The sequence below is a fragment of the Leptidea sinapis genome, chromosome 34 (assembly GCF_905404315.1).
Source record: "Leptidea sinapis chromosome 34, ilLepSina1.1, whole genome shotgun sequence".
In the NCBI taxonomy this organism is placed as follows: Eukaryota; Metazoa; Arthropoda; class Insecta; order Lepidoptera; family Pieridae; genus Leptidea; species Leptidea sinapis.
Window position 1 is genome coordinate 7885796 of NC_066298.1, and position 23793 is coordinate 7909588.

The 23793-nt window shown below is 35.9% G+C and overlaps 1 protein-coding gene across 2 annotated transcripts in view; it reads left to right on the forward strand.

Annotated features, from left to right (window-relative positions):
- The window catches only part of LOC126975099 (max dimerization protein 1-like), a 343919-nt gene that overhangs the window by 86028 nt on the left and 234098 nt on the right, over positions 1–23793 (forward strand). The window lies entirely within an intron of this gene.

Sequence of the window (23793 nt, forward strand, 5' to 3'; positions counted from 1 at the left end):
GGCTGTCCGATCACTTAGATATTCAGCTGTGGAGTAATAGGATTTACGACAGAGGCATTTTTTTTTCATAAAACATTTAAATTTATTTATAGATAATGCCTGAACAGTGGCTGGGACTTTATTATAAAAGTGTATACATTTACCCTTAAAACTATTATGTATCTTATGAAGCCTACTAGAATTAGTTACAAGCAATCCCTTATTTCTAGTGTTATATTAATGAAAATCACCATTAAGAGCAAAAGTAAAAAAAAAGTTTAAAAGTTTAAAACTAGAATAATCTTTGTTAAATTAAGCTTCAATAAATTATTCCTATATTTTTATTAGATCTACGGTATGTAAAAAAAATGGTGCCCGTAGATATCACGGGCCAGTTCAAGTGTATTGATGTCACCGCATGCATAAAGATAAATAAAAGTCGGCATGAGGCTGTGTCGTCGACACGGCCGTGAGTTTTGTGCGAACACGTGTACGACTTACATGTCGATTTTTCCTTCGATTGTGTATTAAAAGTACCTATGATGTAATCATTTTAAACACAACAATCATCCTTCACATTATCATGTTTTATTGTTGGTTAAACATCATTCTTTGGCTCAGGATAGAATTCATCAGTTCTTTTTTTTTATGAAAATAAGGGACGAGACGAGTAAACAAACTACCTTGAAAATACCAACGGGAAACTACTACTCCTTAGTTTACCAGTGGGAGGCTCCTTTGCACAGGATGCCGGCTAGATTATGTACCACAACGGCGCCTATTTCTGCCGTGAAGCATTGCTGTATTTCGGCCTGAAGGTTGTACTAGCTAGTGAATTTACTGGGCAAATGAGACTTAACATCTTTAAATCTACATTCATTACAAAATCATCTTTATAACTTCATGGTGTATTTTAAGTGGACTTTTATAATAATGAAAAAACTTTTAGGTTAGTTACTTATCTGTCTATCTGTTGGTTTGGTGATGATTAAGCCTTTATCTGGAACGAAATGAATGGAATGTACATGTGTGTCCTAATCTGTCCACCTAATCTCTATATTTTGTGAAATAATCTCTCATCCATTAATTTAAAAACCACAGGATTTAATGATTTAAATACACATAAAAATATATATGATAGTATAAAACAAAATAAGCGTACGTTCACGCAACTGGGTCACACAGTACAAGCGGTAGCGGTGAAAGTGTTCACGCGACCGAATACGTTTCGCCACTTCAATGATCATTATTATTGTAATTAACACTCATTTACTTATTAAATTCTTGTTTTTAATGTTTGTTATTCTATTTCAATGTTTGTCAGACAATTTATTATTTGCTTGATTAAAAGAAATGAAGGCAAAATGTAGATAGTGTATGTATCAATAGGACGGTTACTTTTACCACTCGTTCAGTTTTTTATCTTAAGATAGCACGACGTTTTTAAACTCCCCAACACATGATGTTACTTAAAATTGAGTTCACCTAAATTACAGCATTAAAGATGCATTGAGATTCATTTTGCCACTAAAAATGAGGGTAACCCCAAAACCTCTATGACGGGTGGTCTAATTATTTTAGTACAGTCAACGTCAAAGGAATCTGTGTTTGTATTTTGATAGCTCAAATTAAGTAGTGTTTAGGACTATGTAATGAAGTGATGTATTCCAATATGTGAAATTGGATAGGACATATGGCTCGCAGATCTGATGGCCGATTGGAAGGCAATATTCTCAAGTGGCGGGCACGTAACGAAAGCGACCTTTGGGAAGGCCTATATATCCAACAGTTGGAGTGTTTCGTCTGGATGAAAAAATACTCATCTAAATTTGTTGTCGACTGTACAATAGCGAACACGTAATATTGTTAAATTAAATTTTCAACTCAATGTAACATTAATGTACATGCGAATGTTATCGGCTCACGATTCGGTAAGAGGACTGCCGGCGGGGCGGGGCGGGGTTCGATGACCGCGCGAACAATGCTAACGTAATTGTTTACTTTGACTGTACCGTTAACGGGTGCCGGCCTCACACTCGTGGATTAGGGATTGTTAGATTACCGGGCAATTACATTCAAATCTCCAGCTGAGAGTCTAAACATTACCAGTGGGAGGCTAGGTCAGTTAGGTGGGCAGGTACTTAGAGGCTATCTGCCGCCCAGCAGTAGCCGCCGCTGCTAGTGAAATCATTGAGCTAATGAGATTTAAGGTGAGATCTACAGAGCGTACTTAGATTTTCCCAGACTTTACTTAAGTAAAACTTGGCTGAGTGTAAGTTTAGTATAATTCTTGGTTTCGTTCTCAGATAGGGCAATGCAAAAGTCAAGTTCGCGTTTTATCACACTCAGCTAAGTTATACGTGAGTAAGGTCTGAGCAAAGTCTAAGTACGCTCTAGAGATCTCAGCCTTAATACCTTATGTCTCAAAGTGAGGAGCACAGTTATGATGGTCGTACAGAATTTTGGATTCAATCAAAAATCCTGAGCGGCACTGCGTTCTAATGGCACGTCTCACTCGTCCCGTCACTGTTTCTCATAAAAGTAAATTGTTTTTAGTATTTTTTTTTCATAATGAACTTGTTCTAAAAAGTTTTTCCTAAAATATCTTGGTTGGTCTGTCGTCTACAAATCTAGTATAAATCTCAAGACAACTTTGGTAATTTAGCAAAACATCAGATAATACCATACCAGTGGGAGGCTCCTTTGCACAGGATGCCGTCCAGATTATGGGTACCACAACGGGGCCTATTTCTGCAGTGAAGCAGTAATGTGTAAGGATTACTGTGTTTCGGTCTGACGGGCGCCGTAACTAGTGAAATTACTCGGCATATGAGACTTAACATCTTATGCCTCAAGGTGACGAGCGCAATTGTAGTGCCGCTCAGAATTTTTGAGTTTTTCAAGAATCCTGAGCGGCACTGCATTGTAATGGGCAGGGCGTATCAATTACCATCAGCTGAACGTCCTACTCGTCTCCTCCCTTATTATCATAAATAAAAAGATAATGCAATTATTGTCCAACCAAAATTATCCACATACAAAGAACGACGGCGAACAAAAGCCAGATATACCTTTCCTTTTCACTCGCCTTGCTATTCATACTCCATCTCTTTCATTACATAGCTTTCTTCGTCATTGTTCGTTACAATACGTGGACTCGGCATTCTATAAATAACTAATGCAGTTGCGTCCGTTCAATATAAAATGCGTCACCATTAAACGTTTCTGATAGGGATTCCTAATCACATTAGGTGACACCTCTTCATCGCCTTTGTCATTTCATGGGTTATGAATAGGTCATTGTTCGATTTGAAAACGAATGCACACAATTTATACTGTCTTTCAGTTCAGTCTGCTTGTTTCTGTTGCTTTACTTATGTAAATATGTTTAAAAGTGGATCACCCAGTTTAGCGAATTAATAATGAATTTGTTTGATGAAGCTTAAGATATTGCAGATTCATTTTTCACCGAGAAGTGACTTTTATAAAAGTTAATCTCTATATTTTGAGCGTTTTTGGTACGTTTGTATGGTCAGCTAATGATTTGTTTTTTGATAAAAAAAAACGAAATGGTTGCTGAGTGCAAAGCCTTTGATCCCTTTCAAAACACCTGATCTCAATATAATACACGATATTAACAACGCCGGCCGTACGAAAGAGCGGGAAATGCGATCGCTCGAGGCTAGATAAGTAAGAATTAACAATTTAAAATAAGCCTTTTTTAATTAGTACTTATATGAGGTCTTTTTTTATAATTTTACTGGTAAGTAGAAGTAAACACACGAATATAATCGCGGGATCAGCTAGTTTTGTTGTAAAACGTGTACGCTTCAAACACGCTTACGCAAACGTAAAATCTACGCAACCCACATACGTGAAGCCGTGCGTAACCCCCCCGCCCCCTCGCCCCGCACCGCACTTGCCTAATATTACTGCGGCCAATTTGTAACGCCGGCATACTATTGCTAAACTCTTACTTATATATCTCTTTATACTACTTATATTATTTTTGTTCTTCGACCAAAATAGTGGTTATGTTCGAAGTAAATCCATCGAACAGCATTATATTACAAATATTGCTTAGTATACAAATGACTTAAGTTTTCTTTAGTGTTAATTCAATTCTGGCACGAGACTGCAAACGTGCCAGATTTTGGCGAGACAACACGTCCTGAGGATGCCTCGTGTAGAGGCGAAACACGTGTCGAATTGTTTTAAAAACAAATATTGGCGGAATTAACACTAAAGAAAACTTAAATCATCTGAATAATTATGGATTTCCGCAAAGTAACGCCTAATTCAATAAATTTTCTTATTGCTTAGTAGATAAAATTAATTGTAATTAAAGTAAGGCAGTACGCGAGTAACCATTGATCGGTCCGGTCCAAGTTACCATTAAGCATTTGCCTATAACCATTACAGGACTGGTGCGAGTAACCATTTTAACCAATTAATAGTAGAGATCCGCGCACTCACCAATAGAACCATTATAGTTGTTTAGCAAGTATCACAGATAAGTTTAGTACCCAAAAGTAAATAAATACTTTTACCATAAAACCAATATATATATCAGACCACTGAATGCACCCCTTTTCAGGTTAGTAGTTCAAGTGAGGGTATGATCGACAATCACGGTCTATTGCAAATTCTTTTACAACTTATGCCAAATGATCTAGTACATTTCGTAGGACACTTTTGGATACGACTAAACTATAATTTTGCGACGGAGGCTTTCACTTGTTTCTTATTTCCTGCGGTGGCATTTATTTCGCCTTACCTACCACCTTCTAAACTATCTCCCTTGTTGTCTTTTCTTCTCCGTTTTCAGTTACGTCTTCTGTTTTTGTTCGTTTTCCGATAATTTGATTTACATATTTCCATTCATCATGCTCCTCCATAGTCTGTCTGAGAAATGTTTAGTTTTCTTTTGTCTAGTTTTTCTTTCACTTTAGTACCTAATCGGATTTATTTAATTTTAATATTGATCTACTAATCACTCATGGTGATATTCCAAAGAACTAACTATTATTAGACCTGACATAAATTTTTTTTTCATGGAAATATGACAAACGAGCGTACCCTAATGTTTTTTTATGAAAATAAGGGACGAGACGAGCAGGACGTTCGGCTGATGGTAAATGATACACCCTGCACATTACAATGCAGTGCCGCTCAGGATTCTTGAAAAACACAAAAATTCTGAGCGGCACTACAATTGCGCTCGTCACCTAATGACCTATGATGTTTAGTCTTATTTGCCCAGTAATTTCACTAGCTGTTAGTAATATGTAATGTTTACATATTACTACTTCACGAAAGTAATGGCAGTACGGGAGATTATGGCTACCACATCGGCGGCAAAGAGGCGCCGCTGTGGAACCCATAATCTAATCCTGTGCAAAGGAGCCTCCCACTGGTAAAGTTAAATAAATGTTAAGTTACAACCGTCGCCAACAATGACCTGCAATACCAGAGGATTTACATAAGAGTTGCCGTTCTTTTTTTGAGGTTTACGCTTTTTTTTGAAGTATCGTCCTGACAACACTACGCAAGGAAGCACATTCCCTAGTATGGTAGGTTTTTACTTACGAATCGATACTGAAATGTTACTTACTTACAAACTCGATAATATATGATGGCGATTATTTACCGTCAGTAAAACTCGTCTGTTATCAGAAATTTACTCGTCCAATATTTGTCATTGTCCCATGTAGTGGCATCTATCATTCGATTAATACTGTGAGTAAATAAAGCTTTGTTATAAATGTCGATGAAAGTATAATAATAGTTAGTTTTAAAAACTTGAATCATTGTAACCAATATCGGGTCTCACAATACAATATTATGCACAGAACGGCAAAAAGTGCATTTTCCCAGCGATTGAAGAGCGGTACAGGCGTCGCGGGAAGTGGTTGTTATATTAAGTCTATCCGTTTTATTGTTGTTGCTGTGCAATTCTTGGTATTTCATATTCCTTGGGTTATTATATTAGTTGTTATTTGCTGGTCTGTCTGTGTGAATTCTTAAGATTTTGACAAAAGTATTGACAATGTGTGCTACAAATACGTCATACACTGAGTTTTGACAGCTAAGCGAAGCAGTTCTTCTTTTAGTTTTTGGCAAGGTTAATTATTTTATTTTGTTAGGCAGAAACGAGCAATTATCGACCACCAAGTGAAACAGACACGTGTACCCTCGACGGGAGGTGATCACCTAGCCCATTGCATCATTCAAAACGTGCTGTCAATTACTGTTTGTTTTTTATTGATCCTCGAGACCGGTGAGCCTTACTATTTACACATTCAGGCCTGAAACGTACACTTCGCGTCACACTTCACGGCTCTTACATTTGTGAACTGTGGTTTGTGCCCCGTCGGAATTTAATAATTCAACATTATTGTCGCGCAGTTATGGGCCCCGATGCTCTGAATATTAATAAACACCAGCAGTTTTGTTGGCGGTTGTATGCAGCGACGCAAGGGCCCTCGGCTAATAACAGTACCAATGAGATTTTCATTTTAATCTACGATAAGGACAGCTAAGTGAACGAACGTAGAATGGAACCTCCGAGCACGTGGCACGTGCATCGCACGTACGTGAGCAGCAGACGTGGAGAGAAATCGTAATCTACTTGGTACTCCATACGGCGCTGTGCAACTGTATATTTGTACCTGCGTTGTGTGTCGGCCCTAATGGATTATATTATTGATACTGTTATTTCTAAAGCCATTTTTGTTGCGAGGTAATCCTTTAAGGGAACTGTCCGATTTATGTGTTATTTTTCCATTTGTTAGCTATCTAGATATGAGGAACGTTATAAGACGTATGACATATTTATTGGAATCCAAGGCAGGAAAGGGTCTCTCTTATTTATTTTTAATACAAAGCTAAAGCAGACCTCCACAACTAGGGAATACAAGTTCTGAAGCTACCATGCTATAACTTATATCTATGCAAATTAATTTTTATTCCCTTTTATGAAATACTAGCTGCCCGGAAAAAATTCGTTCTGTCAAGAGTTATTTATGTCAAACATGCATTTTAAATCTGTAATATTCATTTAAATTACAAGCTATAAAGAGCCATATTGATCTATATTAAACGCAAAATGTATTTGATGTAAGTTACATAATTGGATAAGGATTAATGCTGTATTGCTTAAAATCGCTTCGTAAATAAATAAATATTGACACACTTTTATCTTGCCCTAAACTAGGTAATGCCTGTACTATGGGTACAAGAAAACGATATAATATATACAATATACTTACATAAATACATATAGACATCCATGACTCGGAAACAAACATCTATATTCATCATATAAATGTTTGCACCTACCATAATTCGAACCCGGGACCTCTAGCTCAGTAGGCAAAATTAAAAATTAAAATAAGCCATTACTTCTCGTAAAAAGTAAAGAATAAAAAATGCTTATTGTGGGTTATCCCTAGGAGATATATAAGCCTCTTAAGTTGTACAATATTTTTATCTATCTCGTAGGGTTCAGCCAGCGCGCTGGCTATGTAAGCGCAAAAAATGTGTTTATTTACGACATCACATTAGAAACCTCTAAAATTATCAGTTCCTCTTCTATATTATACATGTATTATACATATAAACCTTCCTCTTGAATCAATCTATCTATTAAAAGAAACCGCATCAAAATGTCGTTGCGTAATTTTACAGATCATACAATAGGGACAGACATCGGGAAGCGACTTTGTTTTATATACTACAAGCTGACCGGCAGACGTTGTTCTGTATATAACAAATAAAATACTGTTTACTATGAATTTGTCAATAATATTTCATAACATCAAGAATTATTTCGTAAAATATGCTCGCTGTTGTTATAATGAAATTGTTTCACAGCAGAACTGTCATACCGTGCGTCAATAAATTCTCTCACAGAAAATATGTCCATACAAAACAAATATTGGAAACTAAAATAATTATGGGTCCCGAATCGAAATTAAATCTATCCTATCTCTCAAGTTGGACTAAACTGCACTCCATGAAGTAATCCCCATTAAAATCTGTTCATTAGTTTAGGAGTCCATCGCGGACAAACAACGTGTCACGTAATTTATATATATGTATATTAAGATGTAGAGATTTAAAACTGACAGGCTCTTCTCTTCCGAACATACGGTAGATTCAGTTCATTAAATGAAGAATGTTCTGAGATTAAAAATCGCTCACGTTAAATAATAATTATTTGAATTTGATCACATTTGAAGGGCTTTGCTGCTAATTTATTCCTGCGGCTTCGTCTCCGTGGAATTTCGCAATCGGTCCAGAGAGAATTGAGTGCATGAGTGCATTCATCATGCAAACCGCTAAGGATTCTTCATAAACCCAAAAATTCTGAGCGGCACTACACTTGCGCTCGTCACCTTGAGACGTAAGATGCTAAGCCCCATTTGCTCAGTAATTTCACTAGCTACGGCGCCCTTCAGACCGAAACAGTAATGTTTACACATTACTGCTTGACGGCAAAAATAGGCGACGCATAATCTAGCCGGCATCCTCTGCAAAGGAGCCGCCCACTGGTAAAAATATTACCTAGGTTCTATACCTATTACTTTTTACGTAAAATGAACACTGTGCAAGGCATAATAAATATTTAATTGATTTTCTTTCCTTGTTACAGGTAATAATCTAAGTTTGCTGCCTTTTATGTTGTTTTGGTAAGCCATATCCATTTTATTTGCATTGCATTAAATAAACTGAAATAAAATATTTTTAGTTTTTAATTTTTTTATAATATTTGTTACGTTATTTAATTTAGCATTTTAAGATTTTAATTAATATTTTAAATTATTGTGTTTTTGTGTGAGTGTTTGTTTATTGCTAATAAAGTGTTTCTATTCTATTCTATTCTATTCTAAACGGAGCGTGGAGCGAATAGGTCGTCCAAAAGTTTTGATGGCTTGAGAAACAAAGAAATAAAGCATCAAGATGTGTATGAGTCGGTATACAATCTTTACCTTTGCTTTCCCTTTTACGTAGTTATAATAATAGCAATTAAAGATAGCATCGCAGACCAGGCCGGAGCTTGTACAAAACGCCACCGCAAAAAATTGCTTTGCGTGGATATTGTTAATTAAATAACGACTCTAATAGCGTGGCAGTGTGTTGAATTTTGTTCGCATAAATAATAATCGAGATTTTGATTTGATTTGATTGATTGTGTGGGAGTCAAGGTCGAACCGTATGTTATGTTTTGTGAATTTCTTCTATACTAGGGTTCGACAATTTTCCCTATCGGTCTTATATCGGAGATGATATAAAACAGTAAAAAAATACAGATTTTAACTTATTTCGAAATTTCATGACTTTTTTAACTGTCAATAAACTATTTTGAATATTTATATTTGACAAGATTATAAAAAAACAAGTTAATTTTAATATTTAGAATGATATCGTTTGTTTCTTTACAAATTATAGATTGCCGGTTAGAAATTAACCTTAAAAAAACCGGTTCCGATGGCTTAGAAGTAAAATTATGGTATTCTTGACGCTCGGAGTTGGTTTTGATAATGATCTGGATGAAATTTATTACACTGGTAGTTTTTGGGGGCGAAACGGCGAACCAATCTAGCAATTAAATATATCATCTCTGGGATGACACGTTTTTGTAAGTTTTCACTCCGAGTAGCGCCCGACTGGGTTACCATTGAACACTACGGGCCATGCTTTAAAAGGCATAAAAGGCATTTATTTTCTCAAAATTGATTCCTTTAGAATTCTTTCTGATGTCATTTCTCATATACTAGATACTACTACCGCTTCGGAAACAAATTGCGCTCTGAGACTAATAATTAGGGAACCTCCATGTATTGCCCTATTCTACAAAACGTACTGACTACTTTATGTTCTCTAAAGCTAAACTGGAGCTGATGACTTTTACGCCAATGTTCTGTAAAAAAATGAATTGCTGCTCGTTAGTCTCGCTAAAACTAGAGAACGGCTGGACCGATTTGGCTTATTTTGGTGTTGAATCATTTGTGGAAGTCCAGGGAAGGTTTAAAAGGTGAATAAATATGAAATTTCTCGGAAAAAAATTAATATAAAAAAAATGTTTTTCCTTTGATGAGTCCCCCGTTGTTCAGAAATCAAATTGAAAGAATAATTTAAAATATATAACTAATTAGATTTTATATGTCTTTCTTTCTAAATGATACTAAGCAGTTCTTGGCCAACATTCGGAAATATAACAGCTGTTTCCCGATGACATCTATTTTGCACACCCGTAAATGATTAGCCTAGATAATTATAAAATAACTATATAACCTAAATATTATCTAGTCTGAGAATCGGTCATCGTCTATTATTTATACCCCAAAAATTTTAATTATTAATTTTCTTATTACTTTATATGGCAATACAACGTTTGCTGGGTCAACTAGTATATAATATATCTAAATTACAGCAGCTCAAAACAGTTCAATTTCTAATTCCTTACTTGAGATACCTTGTATGTTCTGGTGAACAATATTTATGAGCTTTATATTAATATTATCCCTAGCAATAACAGTTACATTTGGTGAATGTTGCATATTTTGTATGATATTGCAAGAGCTGTCCTCCCTTATCGAATAAGTTAAAGAAAAATCTTCATTACTAAAGAACTTTGTGCCGGTAACCCAGGACCTCTATAATATTTATCCAACTCCAACTCCATAACCTTAACATTTTATTGACAGGCTCAATGTACATTCAGCTTACTATTTAATTTTATTGTTCATTATTACCTAAATCTATACGCATCAGGACGAACAACCTCGTACCCTAACGACTCTATATAACGCTATAATGATGCAAATATTACCCGGGAATGGTATCGTAGTCTCTAGAAAATCGTTTGGTTGAAGCTTGTAGGGTTTCGAAGACGCAATTATCATTGTAGAAGCTTTGTAATTACGAATAGACGGTACAAATTCGTAATGCCAACTGTGTAGGGCGTAGGCAGTACTTTCAATTTATAATGTTCCTTAATTAAATCGCCTACCAGCGATTTGTAGCGTACTTTTTTATACAGCTTCTAATATTGCCATCTTGTTTCGAAACTCTTTAGACACGATGAGTAAAAAACTTTCTTTATTGTATTTCTACAAAATTTTTGCTAATTTGCAAATTTTAGGGAAATGTCTAAAATACATTGAAACATATATTTCAGTTACTCATGTGTTACATTCTTTAGCAGAGCATCGCATGGCGAAGTTGACACAATGTTTGGTTTAGGTGACCTACTAAATGTATAAGTAGCTGACGCGTACTTTTATCTCATATAGCGGCATGTTTTTGTCATTTAATTAATTTTATTTTATCAGTTCCATTATATTTTTTACTAGCTGACCTGGTAAACGTTGTTTTGCCATATAAATATAAATGTAAACCTTCCTTGAGCTTCAACGAGTCTATTACAAACATTTCATTGAGATCGGTCGAATAGTTTAGGAGTTATTAGGGAACACACATTCTCTTTTATATATATAGATAGATTAGCAGATAAAAACAGAATGCTCAGTTAATTTTGACAAAACCCATTCATCTTCCACGCCACATACGGCGCAAAACTTCATAATAACTACAAAATAATATGACGTTTCCTTTCTCGACTCCAATCAAATTTTGTGTCGCCAAAAACTTGGAAAGGCTATAACAAATAGTCGGTTTAAGTGAATAAATAAGTTATTTTAACCCAAACATCTATTGAAAAAATACAGTTCCAATCACACAAGTTTTAAATTTAAGGCGACACTAAATGCCAGCGACCTTGAGCGATATGAGTTCACGGCTGCCGGCCCGCCAAAGTAACAAAGCCAATATTTTCAAAATTCTTGCCTGGAAAACAGTTTATATGCTTACAATCCTCGTTATTCACTACTAATCTGAATAAATGAACCTACACAAAAAAGTACAAGGTATAAGAATAACTTTTCTGAGAGAAGTACCAAAAAAATGCGTCACGCCATGCCAAAAAACTTGTTTAACTTCAAAGAAAAGTGGTAGTTCAAAAAGGCTCGGCAGTGTTAACTATAACCAACAGCAAGCATTAGCAACCTACAAATAAGACTTAAGGATATGTGTAACAGGATTAAGTAGTGTTCATAGCTCGAAATGCTATACTTTCACCACAAAACTTGTCTAAAAACATCATGTTTGCGTGTTTTCTGCTTACTCTTCGCCTTAAGTATACATTTTGCTACGTAACTACGTACGAATGTCATTTTGCTACGTAAAATCATAAAGTGTGAGGAAAACCTTGAGAAGTAATATTTTTTTTATATTCATTGCATTTATTTGCCCAGATATTGAATATACTAAATAAGATTTCAAAATGCTGTTCTGAATGAGGTTGTTCTGTAAAAAAATAATTAATTTAAAATAAACGAACTCCAAATGGAAAGACAAAAGCAGCACATATTTTGTTCTTTTTTAATTATTTTTTGTAACTTACTAATAATAACTTTTAAAGTTTTTTTTTCATTGTGAGACTACAAAACAGTATTTTACAATAACTAAATTATATTTAGGCCTTTTTTCACTGATTCAGTCGTTGTAACGTAAAAGGAATGAAAACATATTCAGAACTGAAATTTAATTGCTCCATTTACAATAGAGCATAAAACCGAAATATTTGGTCGAGAATTCAGTGTAACTCTTATAATTGTATTCGTGTTTTTTGTATGAACCTAGTATTTCAACAATAAAATGGATTCGAACGTGGCACGCAAGAGCGTTGATCCCTTCATAAATTTTCAGCGAAATTACGATAATCCGGAGCTGGTTTTATTGTTTTGTGTTTCTGGGGCAGACAGACGGACATAGCGTTGTGTTTGTATAGCGCTATCGATGGATGCTATCTGTATAGCAGTTATTATGATTGGTAGTACAACGCGAGCCTTGGATGACTGATGTTATATTGAATGTAAATAATAGATATCATAGAAACGTTGTGGTCTGAAAGATGTTGTGACAAAAATTGAGAAAGGTATGCTGAGATGAATGAAGAACGATTGACGAAGAAAGTGTATAAGGCCAGTGTGAATGAAAGTGTTAGAAGGGGTAGACCTAGGAGGACGTTTCAAGATCAAATCAGGGACGTCTTGAAAAAAGGCCAGGTCAAGAGTACCCTAAACCGGAGAGCATGTATGAAAGGAATATTGAAAGTGGACGAAGCGAAACAAGTATGTAAGGATCGTAGCAAGTGGAAAGAAGTGGTCTCTGCCTACGCCTACGGGAAAGAGGCGTGATTTTATGTATGTATGTATAATAGATATCGCTCATAGGTGATTTTTTTTATGGAAGAGGAGGACAAACGAGCACTTTTAAGTTATACTTCTTTAGGCGCGTTATGAAAAAATGATGAGAGTGAAATTTTAAGACGCGCGCATCACGGTAACACAAAAATAACAGATTAAAGTTGGTTCATAAAATTTTCTGACGTTTGCGTCATTTGTTATTTTTTTTTTGGTTTCTTCCGTATTCATTATTTAATAGTTCATTGTTAAAGCCATCTTTGCAAGATTTTTACAAAGTTGTTCTTTCTAAAAACGTAGAATATCAATTGAATGATTATTGCTTCGTTAGGCTAAAGAAGTATAACTTCTTGCGTGGAGACATAAATACACACACACTGTTTTTTTAAATGAAAATGAGGGACGACACGAGCACAAACATCTTCTTTGGTGTTTTGTTTAAAGTAAGCTTTTGTATGACCTTTTGTATTTTTTTATGGTTTTATTATTTTTTTGTTTAAAAAAATGTCCTTTCAATAGATCTCATAATGTGAAAAGTGAAAAACATATGAGGACAGGTACCTACTGAAGGACATTTTTGAAAGAAGGCAAGAGTTTTGTTCGCTATATAGATAATATTGTTTATATTAGTTTTCCTATCTAATTTCCTTCTATTTAATGCTAGATTAAATCCACCCACAGTTTGTATTGTTAACATAATATTAAAATCTAATCATCAAGATGAAAACTTCGATGCGAGTTGTATTTTGCAGCATCGTTTCGTCGGCGGAGGGTAAAAGGTGCGGTGGGGAGAGAGGGGTATGGTTCGATCGCGGAGCCGCGTAACCTTGCGTACGATAAACAAGTGACGTCACGCGCTATATATAACCGCGCGTGTACGTGTGTGAGAGCGGCGCGTGCGCAGGGTCAACGACCGCGCCAATAAAAGAGATACGAGTGACCCGCTACGAGCTTCGAGTAAATAGCGCTCATTGATATGGTTTTTATGCGATATAGTATTTCGTTTTATGGGTACGGCTACTTTATTTGGGGTAGAGCACAGACAAGGGCCAAAGGCATATTGCAAATCCCGGTTGGCACGATAAAAAAAAACATACAACATATGGGAAAGAGGCATAATAAATTATGTTAAAAACGTTTAACTTGGAGTGTAAGTAGAATTATGACGCAGACAAGCTTCATTTATATATCTACTACAACAGGGAGGCTTTTTTGTACATAATGGGTACAATAGAACGCCTTAGCATGCACTATTGGTGTTTCAGTTTGAAGGGCAGTGAGACAAACGAAACGTTCTGCTCATTACAATACAGTGCCGCTCAGGATTTTTGAAAAGCCAAAAATTTTTGAGCGGCACTACAATTGCGATCGTCACCTTGAGACATAAGATATTAAGTCTCATTTGCCCAGTAATTTCACTAGCTACGGCGACCTTCAGACATTTAGAATTTATATACTTTTTAAGGACAAATGTTTTCGTTTCTTGAAAAATAACGAAATGAGTATACTGTTCTTATATATATTTTTTTTGAACCCAAAATTCTAAGCGGTATCGTAATTGTGCTCGTCGCTTTGGTACCTAATATACTAAATCTCATTAGCCCATCATCAGCCGGAAGACGTCCACTGCTGGGCAAAGATCTCCCCCAAATACTTCCACGACGATAGTGTCTGTCATGTTTGAGGGGTTTTTGCCATAATCGCCACGCTTGGCAGACAGTCGCAGTAGATGTTGTGCTCTTAACGAAAGATGCTTCTGCCCATCGTCCGTTGTTTGTTTCCCTTAGTAGCCTCGACACCCACGGGAGGAGAAGGAGTGGCGCTATTCTGGAAACACACACACTTTACTTATTAGCCCAGTAAATGATATATAAATTTCACTTGCTACGACGCCCTTCAGGCCTACTGGTGCATACATCACTCTCATTGGAAGACATTAAATTAAGTACAAAATAAACTTCCATCTACAATTTTGACAAAGACTTGAAGCAAAATATTTAAATAATAGAAATAATAAAAAGAACAAAAAAGTAACATATTGTTATTTATGAACAGAAAGAACTTGCACACGCACACAATGGCAAAAAGTCGCCTTTTTGGTACCCACCCAGCATCAGGGCATCCTGTGCAAAAAACATTCCCACTGATTTTATGATCACACTCCTATTAATAATACTTGTCGTAATATTTAGACTTATTAATATAATATTGCTTGATACAGTCAATAAGAAAAGAGTTTCAGTAATTTCTCGTGAAACTGTACCAAGTGAATGGAACGCTTTATTTTACTAATGAATAGCTCCTATTTCACTCACAGACCAAATTACGAGTGCGTCCCGAATGTAATCTACGTTTCAAACGGTCATTGATTCGTAATAGTGACTCGTTCGCTCGCTTACTAGAATCATATTTTACTTTACTTACGGGCTTTCTTTGACGTGCAAGCTATGAACGAGCGATCCCTTGAAACGTTTTAATCTATAGTAATATCATTACTTACAGTTTGCGAGATTGTTGGGGGTTATCTAGGGAACTACTGAATCGATTTTGAAAGACTTTTTCGTGGTAGTCGGATTTGCAAAGCAAGTCGGAGAAGAACGGTGCAACGAAAACATGCCTTTTAAACGCTGCCTTAACGATGAGAGGTATATGATTGTTTTGTATATATGTATGTGACAGCATTGGAGTCGCAAGCAACAGCCAGGGACATGTAATTGTGTTAGCAATGTTCCAGGCACATCTACGACTGTGTTTCTGTGCTCGGTGCAAGAGGTTCACCTTACTGCCGTTGAGGGTTCTTGATAAACTCAAAATTCTGAGCAAATTTGTGTATTAAATTTTGTAATGACTGTGCCAAAAGAAGCGCGAATCGCTGTTAATGTACGGAAGTGACAGTCAGGTATGGCAGAAAAAGCATAGAAACACAATTAACGCAGTTGAGATACGATCACTGAGTAGTATGTGTGGGGTAAGACTGATTGATAGAATTCCGAATGCGGTAATACGAGCGCGCTTTGGTCTAAAAGAGGATGTTGTGACAAGGACTGAGAAAGAAATGCTGAAATGGTTTTGGACACGTAGAGCGAATGAGTGAAGAAATAATGACGCATCAAATATATAAGGCAAGTGTGTGTGGGCAAGTCGGTCGTGGGAGACCTCGTAGACCATTCGTAGAAATTGGGGACGTTTTGAGAAAAGGAAAGGTCCAAAGCACCCGCATCCGGCGAGCATCTATGAGAAGAGTAATGGATGTAGAGGAAGCGCGTGAGTTTTGTAAGGATAGAAGCAAGTGGCATCCTATAGTCTCTGCCTACCCCGAAGAGAACAAGGCGTGATTGTATTTATGTATTTGTAATTGTGCTCGTCAATTTGATACATAAGATGTTAAGTCACATTCGCTCAGTAATTTCACTAGCCACGGCGCCATATTACTGCTTGACAGCAGAAAACGACGTCAAGATGATATCCTGAGCAAAGAGTCCTCCCACTGGGTAACAATTAATTCGAATTATTCTTGTTGTATCCACCTTCTCTAAATGACCAAATCATCGCATTAATAATTTTATAAATAACAGTAAATCCTTTTTATACTCATTCAGATGTATTTCGATTTGAAAATCTTAAGTGCATCATTTTTAAAAGAGATTAAGCTTTCTATCGTTTTTTGCTATAAAATCCTGTTTTATACAAATAGACCTTAATGCCGGTATTAAATATAGTCAACAAGAGACTGGAACGTTTTCAATTTACACTTGAATCTCTCCTATTTCACTCACAGACGTAATTACATCACAAACTAAATCCACGTTTCAAACGTCCATTGATTCGTAAAAGTTACTCGTCCGGATACTTACCAGTATTATATTATTTGGTAAGAGTTTCGAACAACTGGATTTCAATCTATTTGTAATATTATAAATAGTATGTATATATTTTTGGATTCATTAATGTCTTTGTTTTTTGTTTAAGCTTATAGGAAAAATTAGCAGCTATTTTGACATACACATTTTCTCGACCTTTTGTCCTAGGATTTTAATCCTGGATCAATATTATATCAAATGATATCGGTATCATCATTATCTGTGTAATTTTTTTTAATTTTTGTTATTATAAGTGCTACATTACTTCAAGCAGTACTTATTACGGTTAAATCGTATAATATACTAATCGGACACCTATAAATGGAAAAATAGAGAGACAAATGGTTACCCATTCTGATTTGAATACTTTTGATTTGAAAGATTTTGAATAGAAACTGATTTCTAAAATTTTGTTACGACTAGTAAGGTTTTGGAGGTGGAAATAGTTCAATGCGAAGCCTTGATTTTTTAAATTTTTTCATCATTATTTTTAGTCAGAGCTGCAGTTATTTTAATCACGCTGACGTTTGTCTGATCGCGATAGCGTGATACAAATATTGATTTACAATTCTTAAATCCGAGAAAGGCCTAATGTTAGGTCGAGCATCGCCTTTGAACTTTCGAAAACATTGATTTGGAATTCCACCAGCTTCCGTTTCCTAAGAGTTTGTTTTACAATTGTAGAAATTGTTGGTAATTGAAACGCACATAATAAAATTGTTATATCAGTATTTTACAGTTTTTCATATATATTTTTTTTATGGAATAGGAGGACAAACGAGCGTACGGGTCACCTGGTGTTAAGTGATCACCGCCGCCCACATTCTCTTGCAACACCAGAGGAATCACAAGAGCGTTGCCGGCCTTTAAGGAAGGTGTACGCGCTTTTTTTGAAGGTACCCATGTCGTATTGTCCCGGAAACACCGCACAAGGAAGCTCATTCCATAGCTTTGTAGTACGAGGGAGAAAGCTCCTTGAAAACCGCACTGTAGACGACCGCCACACATCCAGATGATGGGGATGAAATCCTAACTTGTGGCGTGTCGTGCGAAGGTGGAATTCGGCGGCAGGAATCAGGTTAAACAGCTCTTCGGAACACTCCCCGTGATAAATGCGGTAGAAGACACACAATGATGCGACGTCTCTACGCAACGCCAAGAGATCCAGCCGTTCACAGAGCACTGAGTCCCCGACAATTCGAGCTGCTCTACGTTGCACGCGGTCAAATGGATCGAGCAGATACTGGGGTGCGCCAGACCAGAGATGACAGCAATACTCCATGTGTGGCCGGACCTGCATTACAATAATCACTGACTCAATCACAATTTGGGCAGGGTTTCCCCGTACAATTCACAATATGTTATGAATACTTGAACTTAGCACTCTAGCTTATATAGGCCACGACAACCAACCGAATGTTAGTTGGCACTGCTGTAGTGCCAACTAAATTACATGGATCAGATTACAGTTAATTTTACTAAAGATCTGAATATTAATTGTTATTATATTTATTGATAAATAATATTTTAACAACTATATTTATATTATTTCTTTATCATTACGAATTATTATCAGTAGTAGTTATATTATGATCTCAATAGAATGTTGGTACTGTTGTTGAAAACTATGTTTCATTAGGTCGCTACTGATTAAAGTGTTCTTTAAACTAAAGTGATAATTATGTAAAATAACATTACAAACAAAGTAATAAAGTAATAGAAGTTGTATTAAATGTAATTATTAATTGGGATTTCTTATGGCGCTCCATAACATTGGTAGGGTTTGTTTACACATTAACTAATCAATGTAATAATATTGCTCACACCATCTATTACTTTGAAGTTATGATTTAGATCGACTATGTACGGTTTACCTATTCGTTTTAGTATCTTTCTTGTATTTTAAAGAAGGGAAAATAAGTTTATTGCCCCTTTTAAAATAAGATTTTAATTTTTTTGTAACTAAATTAAAATTTTTGATTTGCTTTTATTTAACTGTCTAATAACATGCAAATGTACACTACTGAGCTGATTGTTCCATGATGCATCGGATGCCTTATCTATGTATCATCCAGGGCACTTTAAGGAGTTCTCTCCTGAACACGTTGTGCAGCAGTATTTATGGAACACATTAGCTTATCGACGTCGTCGCTGTCAAACACTAGCCAACGATGAACCAAGCGATTGTGAGCTAAAGTAACCCACTTAGACAAAGCCACCGCGTAGTACTCACTAACAACGTTTCCGCGTAGAAGCATTACAATTTACAAATAATGCGCTCTTTACAACAGCTTAAGTCACACGACTTCGCCTTAATGTGAGGTTTACTTTACATAATTTCCCTCAGGGCAAAAGTAGCGAACCTGGTATGTATGTGTTTATATTTTATATGAAAAAATTACAAGACGAGCAGGACTTTCTTCGAATGGTGATACATTCTGCGCATTACAATGCAGTAATCCTTAGATTATAAAATTATGAGCGGCAATTATTACGCACGTCATTTTGAAACATAAGATTATGTTAAGTACCTTTAAAAATGCTTAACAGCAGTAAAAGACGTCGAATTTGCACACTCCAACTAGGCATTCTGTGTAAATTATATTAAAAAAAAAAACAACTAGAAACTGGTAAATTGTAAAAAAAATAATGTACTCTACATCGGTATAGAAACCTCCATACTATTTTTATTTATTTATAACAAATATATTAACACACAAGAGAAGCGATTATAAAGTGTATTTAAAGGATATGCATTTTGCGTTGTGTTATGTATCAGTTCGTCTGCTATAATAATGAAAAAAGTAATAATTTAAGAGCAGAAACATAGAAACATTATTTTTTTACTTTTTATCATGTTAATACTAACTACATAACACGACGACCTGTATAGCCGAGTGGTTAGCGATCCTATCTACTAAGCTAGAGGTACCGGCTTCGAATCCCGGTAGGTGCAAGCATTTATATGATGAATATGGATGTTTGTTTCCGAGTCAATGTGTTTAAATGTATTTATGTATGTTTTTATGAATTTATATATGTTTAAGTAAGTATATTGTATTAAATATATCATTGTCTTGTAACCCATAACACAGGCTATATATTCTTAACTTGGGGCAAGATAATTTGTGTAAAAAGTGTGTCAATATTATAACAACTCAGTTATTGTAAGCAACTTACCCTTTGGTAATTAGTCTCATCATCCAGAACATTGAAATAATGGCCACAAAGAATAAGCATTCGCTGTCAAACACTCAATATTTGGTTATGGGTGGTAGGACAGTGTAGTTTAGATATAAATTTCGTCGCAGCAATAAAACGCCGTTCACTTAAGTAAGATCCGTGTGATGGGGGATTTTCTGAATTACCAAAATGCTCGAAGGAAACGTAAATTGGAACAAATGAGCGCCGCCTTACTCGTACATTGAGGGCGAACATAAAAAAATGTTCTTAACTTCGTATTATTTATTGCTAACATTAAGACAACGCCTATTTTGCGACGCCCACTAAACTCTAGTAATCATTAATTTCAGTGTAGAATCATTAGCAGAAACACTTAAAATTCCTATCGATTCTATCCCTTCTAGCAACTTTTATCCCTGTTTTACAGTCTCGTATATAATTGCGCCAAGTACGTGTCGGCGATAATCGTGCAATTTAAACTTGTGTGCCGCGGTCGAGCATTGGAGGCAATGTGCCCGAGATCGGCTAATTGCTGGCTGTTACTGAGACTTTTGAAAACCAGCTCAAGATATCAAAGACTGCCTTTAAAGATGCGAATTAAGTTAATGAGAAGGATGTTATTGCCCGATGGTGCGATGGTATTTCCACCTCTCAAAGAAGGTAGCAGTTTGTATTGTCGAAAGATATAAAAAGCAAATTAAATATATGCGCATTTATAATCAGCTTTTTGCTATCCAATATGTACTTGTAAAAACTTTCGATTATGAAACGACGGTTCTCCTGAACATTCAGCTTTACGAAGTGGCGATAGTGTTAGGAAAATATAACTGACAATTTAAGTGTTTCTATGAACCTACTTAAATCAAAATATTTAATTCTCTCACCATTTATTGTTACGAAAGAATAAACGGGCAAATATCGGTCTTTAAAATATAAAGTATCGGGATATCGCCCGACAGTTTGAATAGACTTTTGAACGTAATCGAGTGAATAAAAGACAATACCAGTATTAATCTGCTAGGAATATGAAATGAGGCGACACGCGTAAATTTCGTGAGTTCGTTGACTCGTAATCTAAATGGGATAAGCCCGTAGTTGGTAGTTGACGGTGCTGGAGGTAAACAGCGGGTAGTCGTGTATTGCGGTGAGCTTTATGGTGAGGAATGATGTTGGGGACAGTGTTTGTTGAGAGATACGCACGATATATGGCTTGATAGCTGTCGTGGTGGAAACTAGTAGGGAGATAGTATCCGCTAATATATGATTGTAAACTTCAAACAATAAACTTATAATATAAGGTAAAACATGAGAATTATTGAGTAATTTCTCAGCTGTTTTGATATCTGCCTTCCACAAACATGGATTCAATTATGAATGCAATTTATCAAAATTATTACTTATAGCAATAATGTGCCTTTATTTATGTGGTAGATTTATTACAATAATGTAATAATATAAAACTTCTGTACTGTACTGTTGATGGGCACCGCAATGGACTATGTATCTTTGCTAGTGTGTTTCGTCTCTGGGTAAATTGACGAACTGCTCACATCATCTTTCAAAGTAACAAAGTCAAAGTTAAAAATATTCTATTGACATAAAATCAAAAGATTGCTCGTCAACGTCAATCACAAATTATACAATTCAGAGACATACATATTAATTACACAAAAGTATACATACTTTTAAAATAATGCAATCCAGTGAAACAATGCAATGCTGAACCATAATTAATATCCATAAAAAAAACTTCAACCGCAAATTCCCCCTTATAGGAATGTATTTTGAAAAACGCCGTCTATATACGTGTGCATTTATTTCTAACAGTAAAGTCCGTACATTGAAAACGACCGATTTCCATATAACAGTTCTTCACTTTTTCCCGAAGGATGAAATATATAAATGGATGAATAATGAAATTTTGTCATTTTTAATACCAGAGTCTTATAAGACTCGGAGTTCTTAAACCAGGCAGTACAAGTAGGTACATATCTATAGATTACCAATGCTCTTCGCTACCATCTTTATTGCATAACTGCACTAACACAGCAACGACTTTTGTGTATTAATTATGTGAATCTATCCGTAAGTAAGGCGGCCTGTCACGAGCTGGTGCAAGAACATGAACGGCCCGTTAACTGTGAGCGCAGCACGGTTTCTATTAACAAGGACATCTCGGCTGACTTGGCCATGTTGCCGCATCGTTGAATATTTACGCGGACTCCTCGCTCCCCACACCATCGTCTTTTTTCCCTTATTTATGAGCCCGAATACGGTCGGGATGCTTTTTTGCCATTCGATTTTACTTTACCGCGTCGGGCTGATATGCTCGTAGGATTTCGTAGTTTTCCGCACGGCTGCCTTCATAATAATCTTGAAGACGTACACGGTGTTGCGAATTTCTGATAAGATGCCACGAAATGTGGAATGTTTTCAGTTGTACGGTCGATGTTTACGTTAGGTATATCATTTTGAGAGTTTGTTATAAAATATAAAACAAAATACTTAAACCGATATTTGGGTAATAAGTTAATAAGAAATCTTGTTTGTATATTTGGCCTTATCTCATATATTCCTCATTCTTATATTTTACGCTTTTAGTTTATCTGATTGTTTTACAGTTTTGGCAGTCCTTTTCTGAAGCAGATTTGATAGCTTTAAGTAGGATTAACATTAAAATAAATAATATTTCTGAATTTATATAATAAAGTTAAAACTAATTTCTATTTGTAGGTATGTTCTTAAAATACCATGTTTGTGTTTTTTTTATGACAATAAGGGACGATACGGGCAAGACGTTGATCTGATGGTACTTAATTAATACGGATACAATGTAGTACCTACCGCTCAGGATTCTTGAAAATCCCAAAAATTCTGATCGGCACCACTATTGCGATCGTCTCCTTAAGACATAAGATATTTAGTGTCGTTTGCCCAGTAATTTCACTAGCTACCTCAGACCGAAACACAACAATGCTTAAACATTACTGTTTCACGGCAAAAAAAGGCGCCACTTGACAACACTGACATAGCAAGAAGACTAACTTGTGTTTTGGTTTGAAGAGCTCCGTTGCTAGTGAAATTGCTGGGCCAATGAGACTAAACAGCTTGACTCAAAGCCATGACTGCAATTGTATTGTAATTGTCAGCTCGTGTCACCTTTTTTATGACAATAAGGGACGAGACGAGCAGGACGCTCAGCTGATGGTAATTGAAACGCCCTGCCCATTACAATACAGTGCCGCTCAGGGTTCTTGAAAAACCCAAAAATTCTGGGCAGCACTACAATTGCGCTCGTCACCTTGAGACATAAGATTTTAAGTCTCATTTGCCCCGTAATTACCGTCAGCTCTTGCTAGTCTCACCATTTGCTCTCTTATATAGAAGTGTAAATAAAATACTTTTGGGTCTCGTACCCAAAGGGCAACAAAAAACCCTATTATTAAGACTCCGCTGCCTGTGCTACCTATATGTCTATCTGTAATCGGGCTGCATCTCAA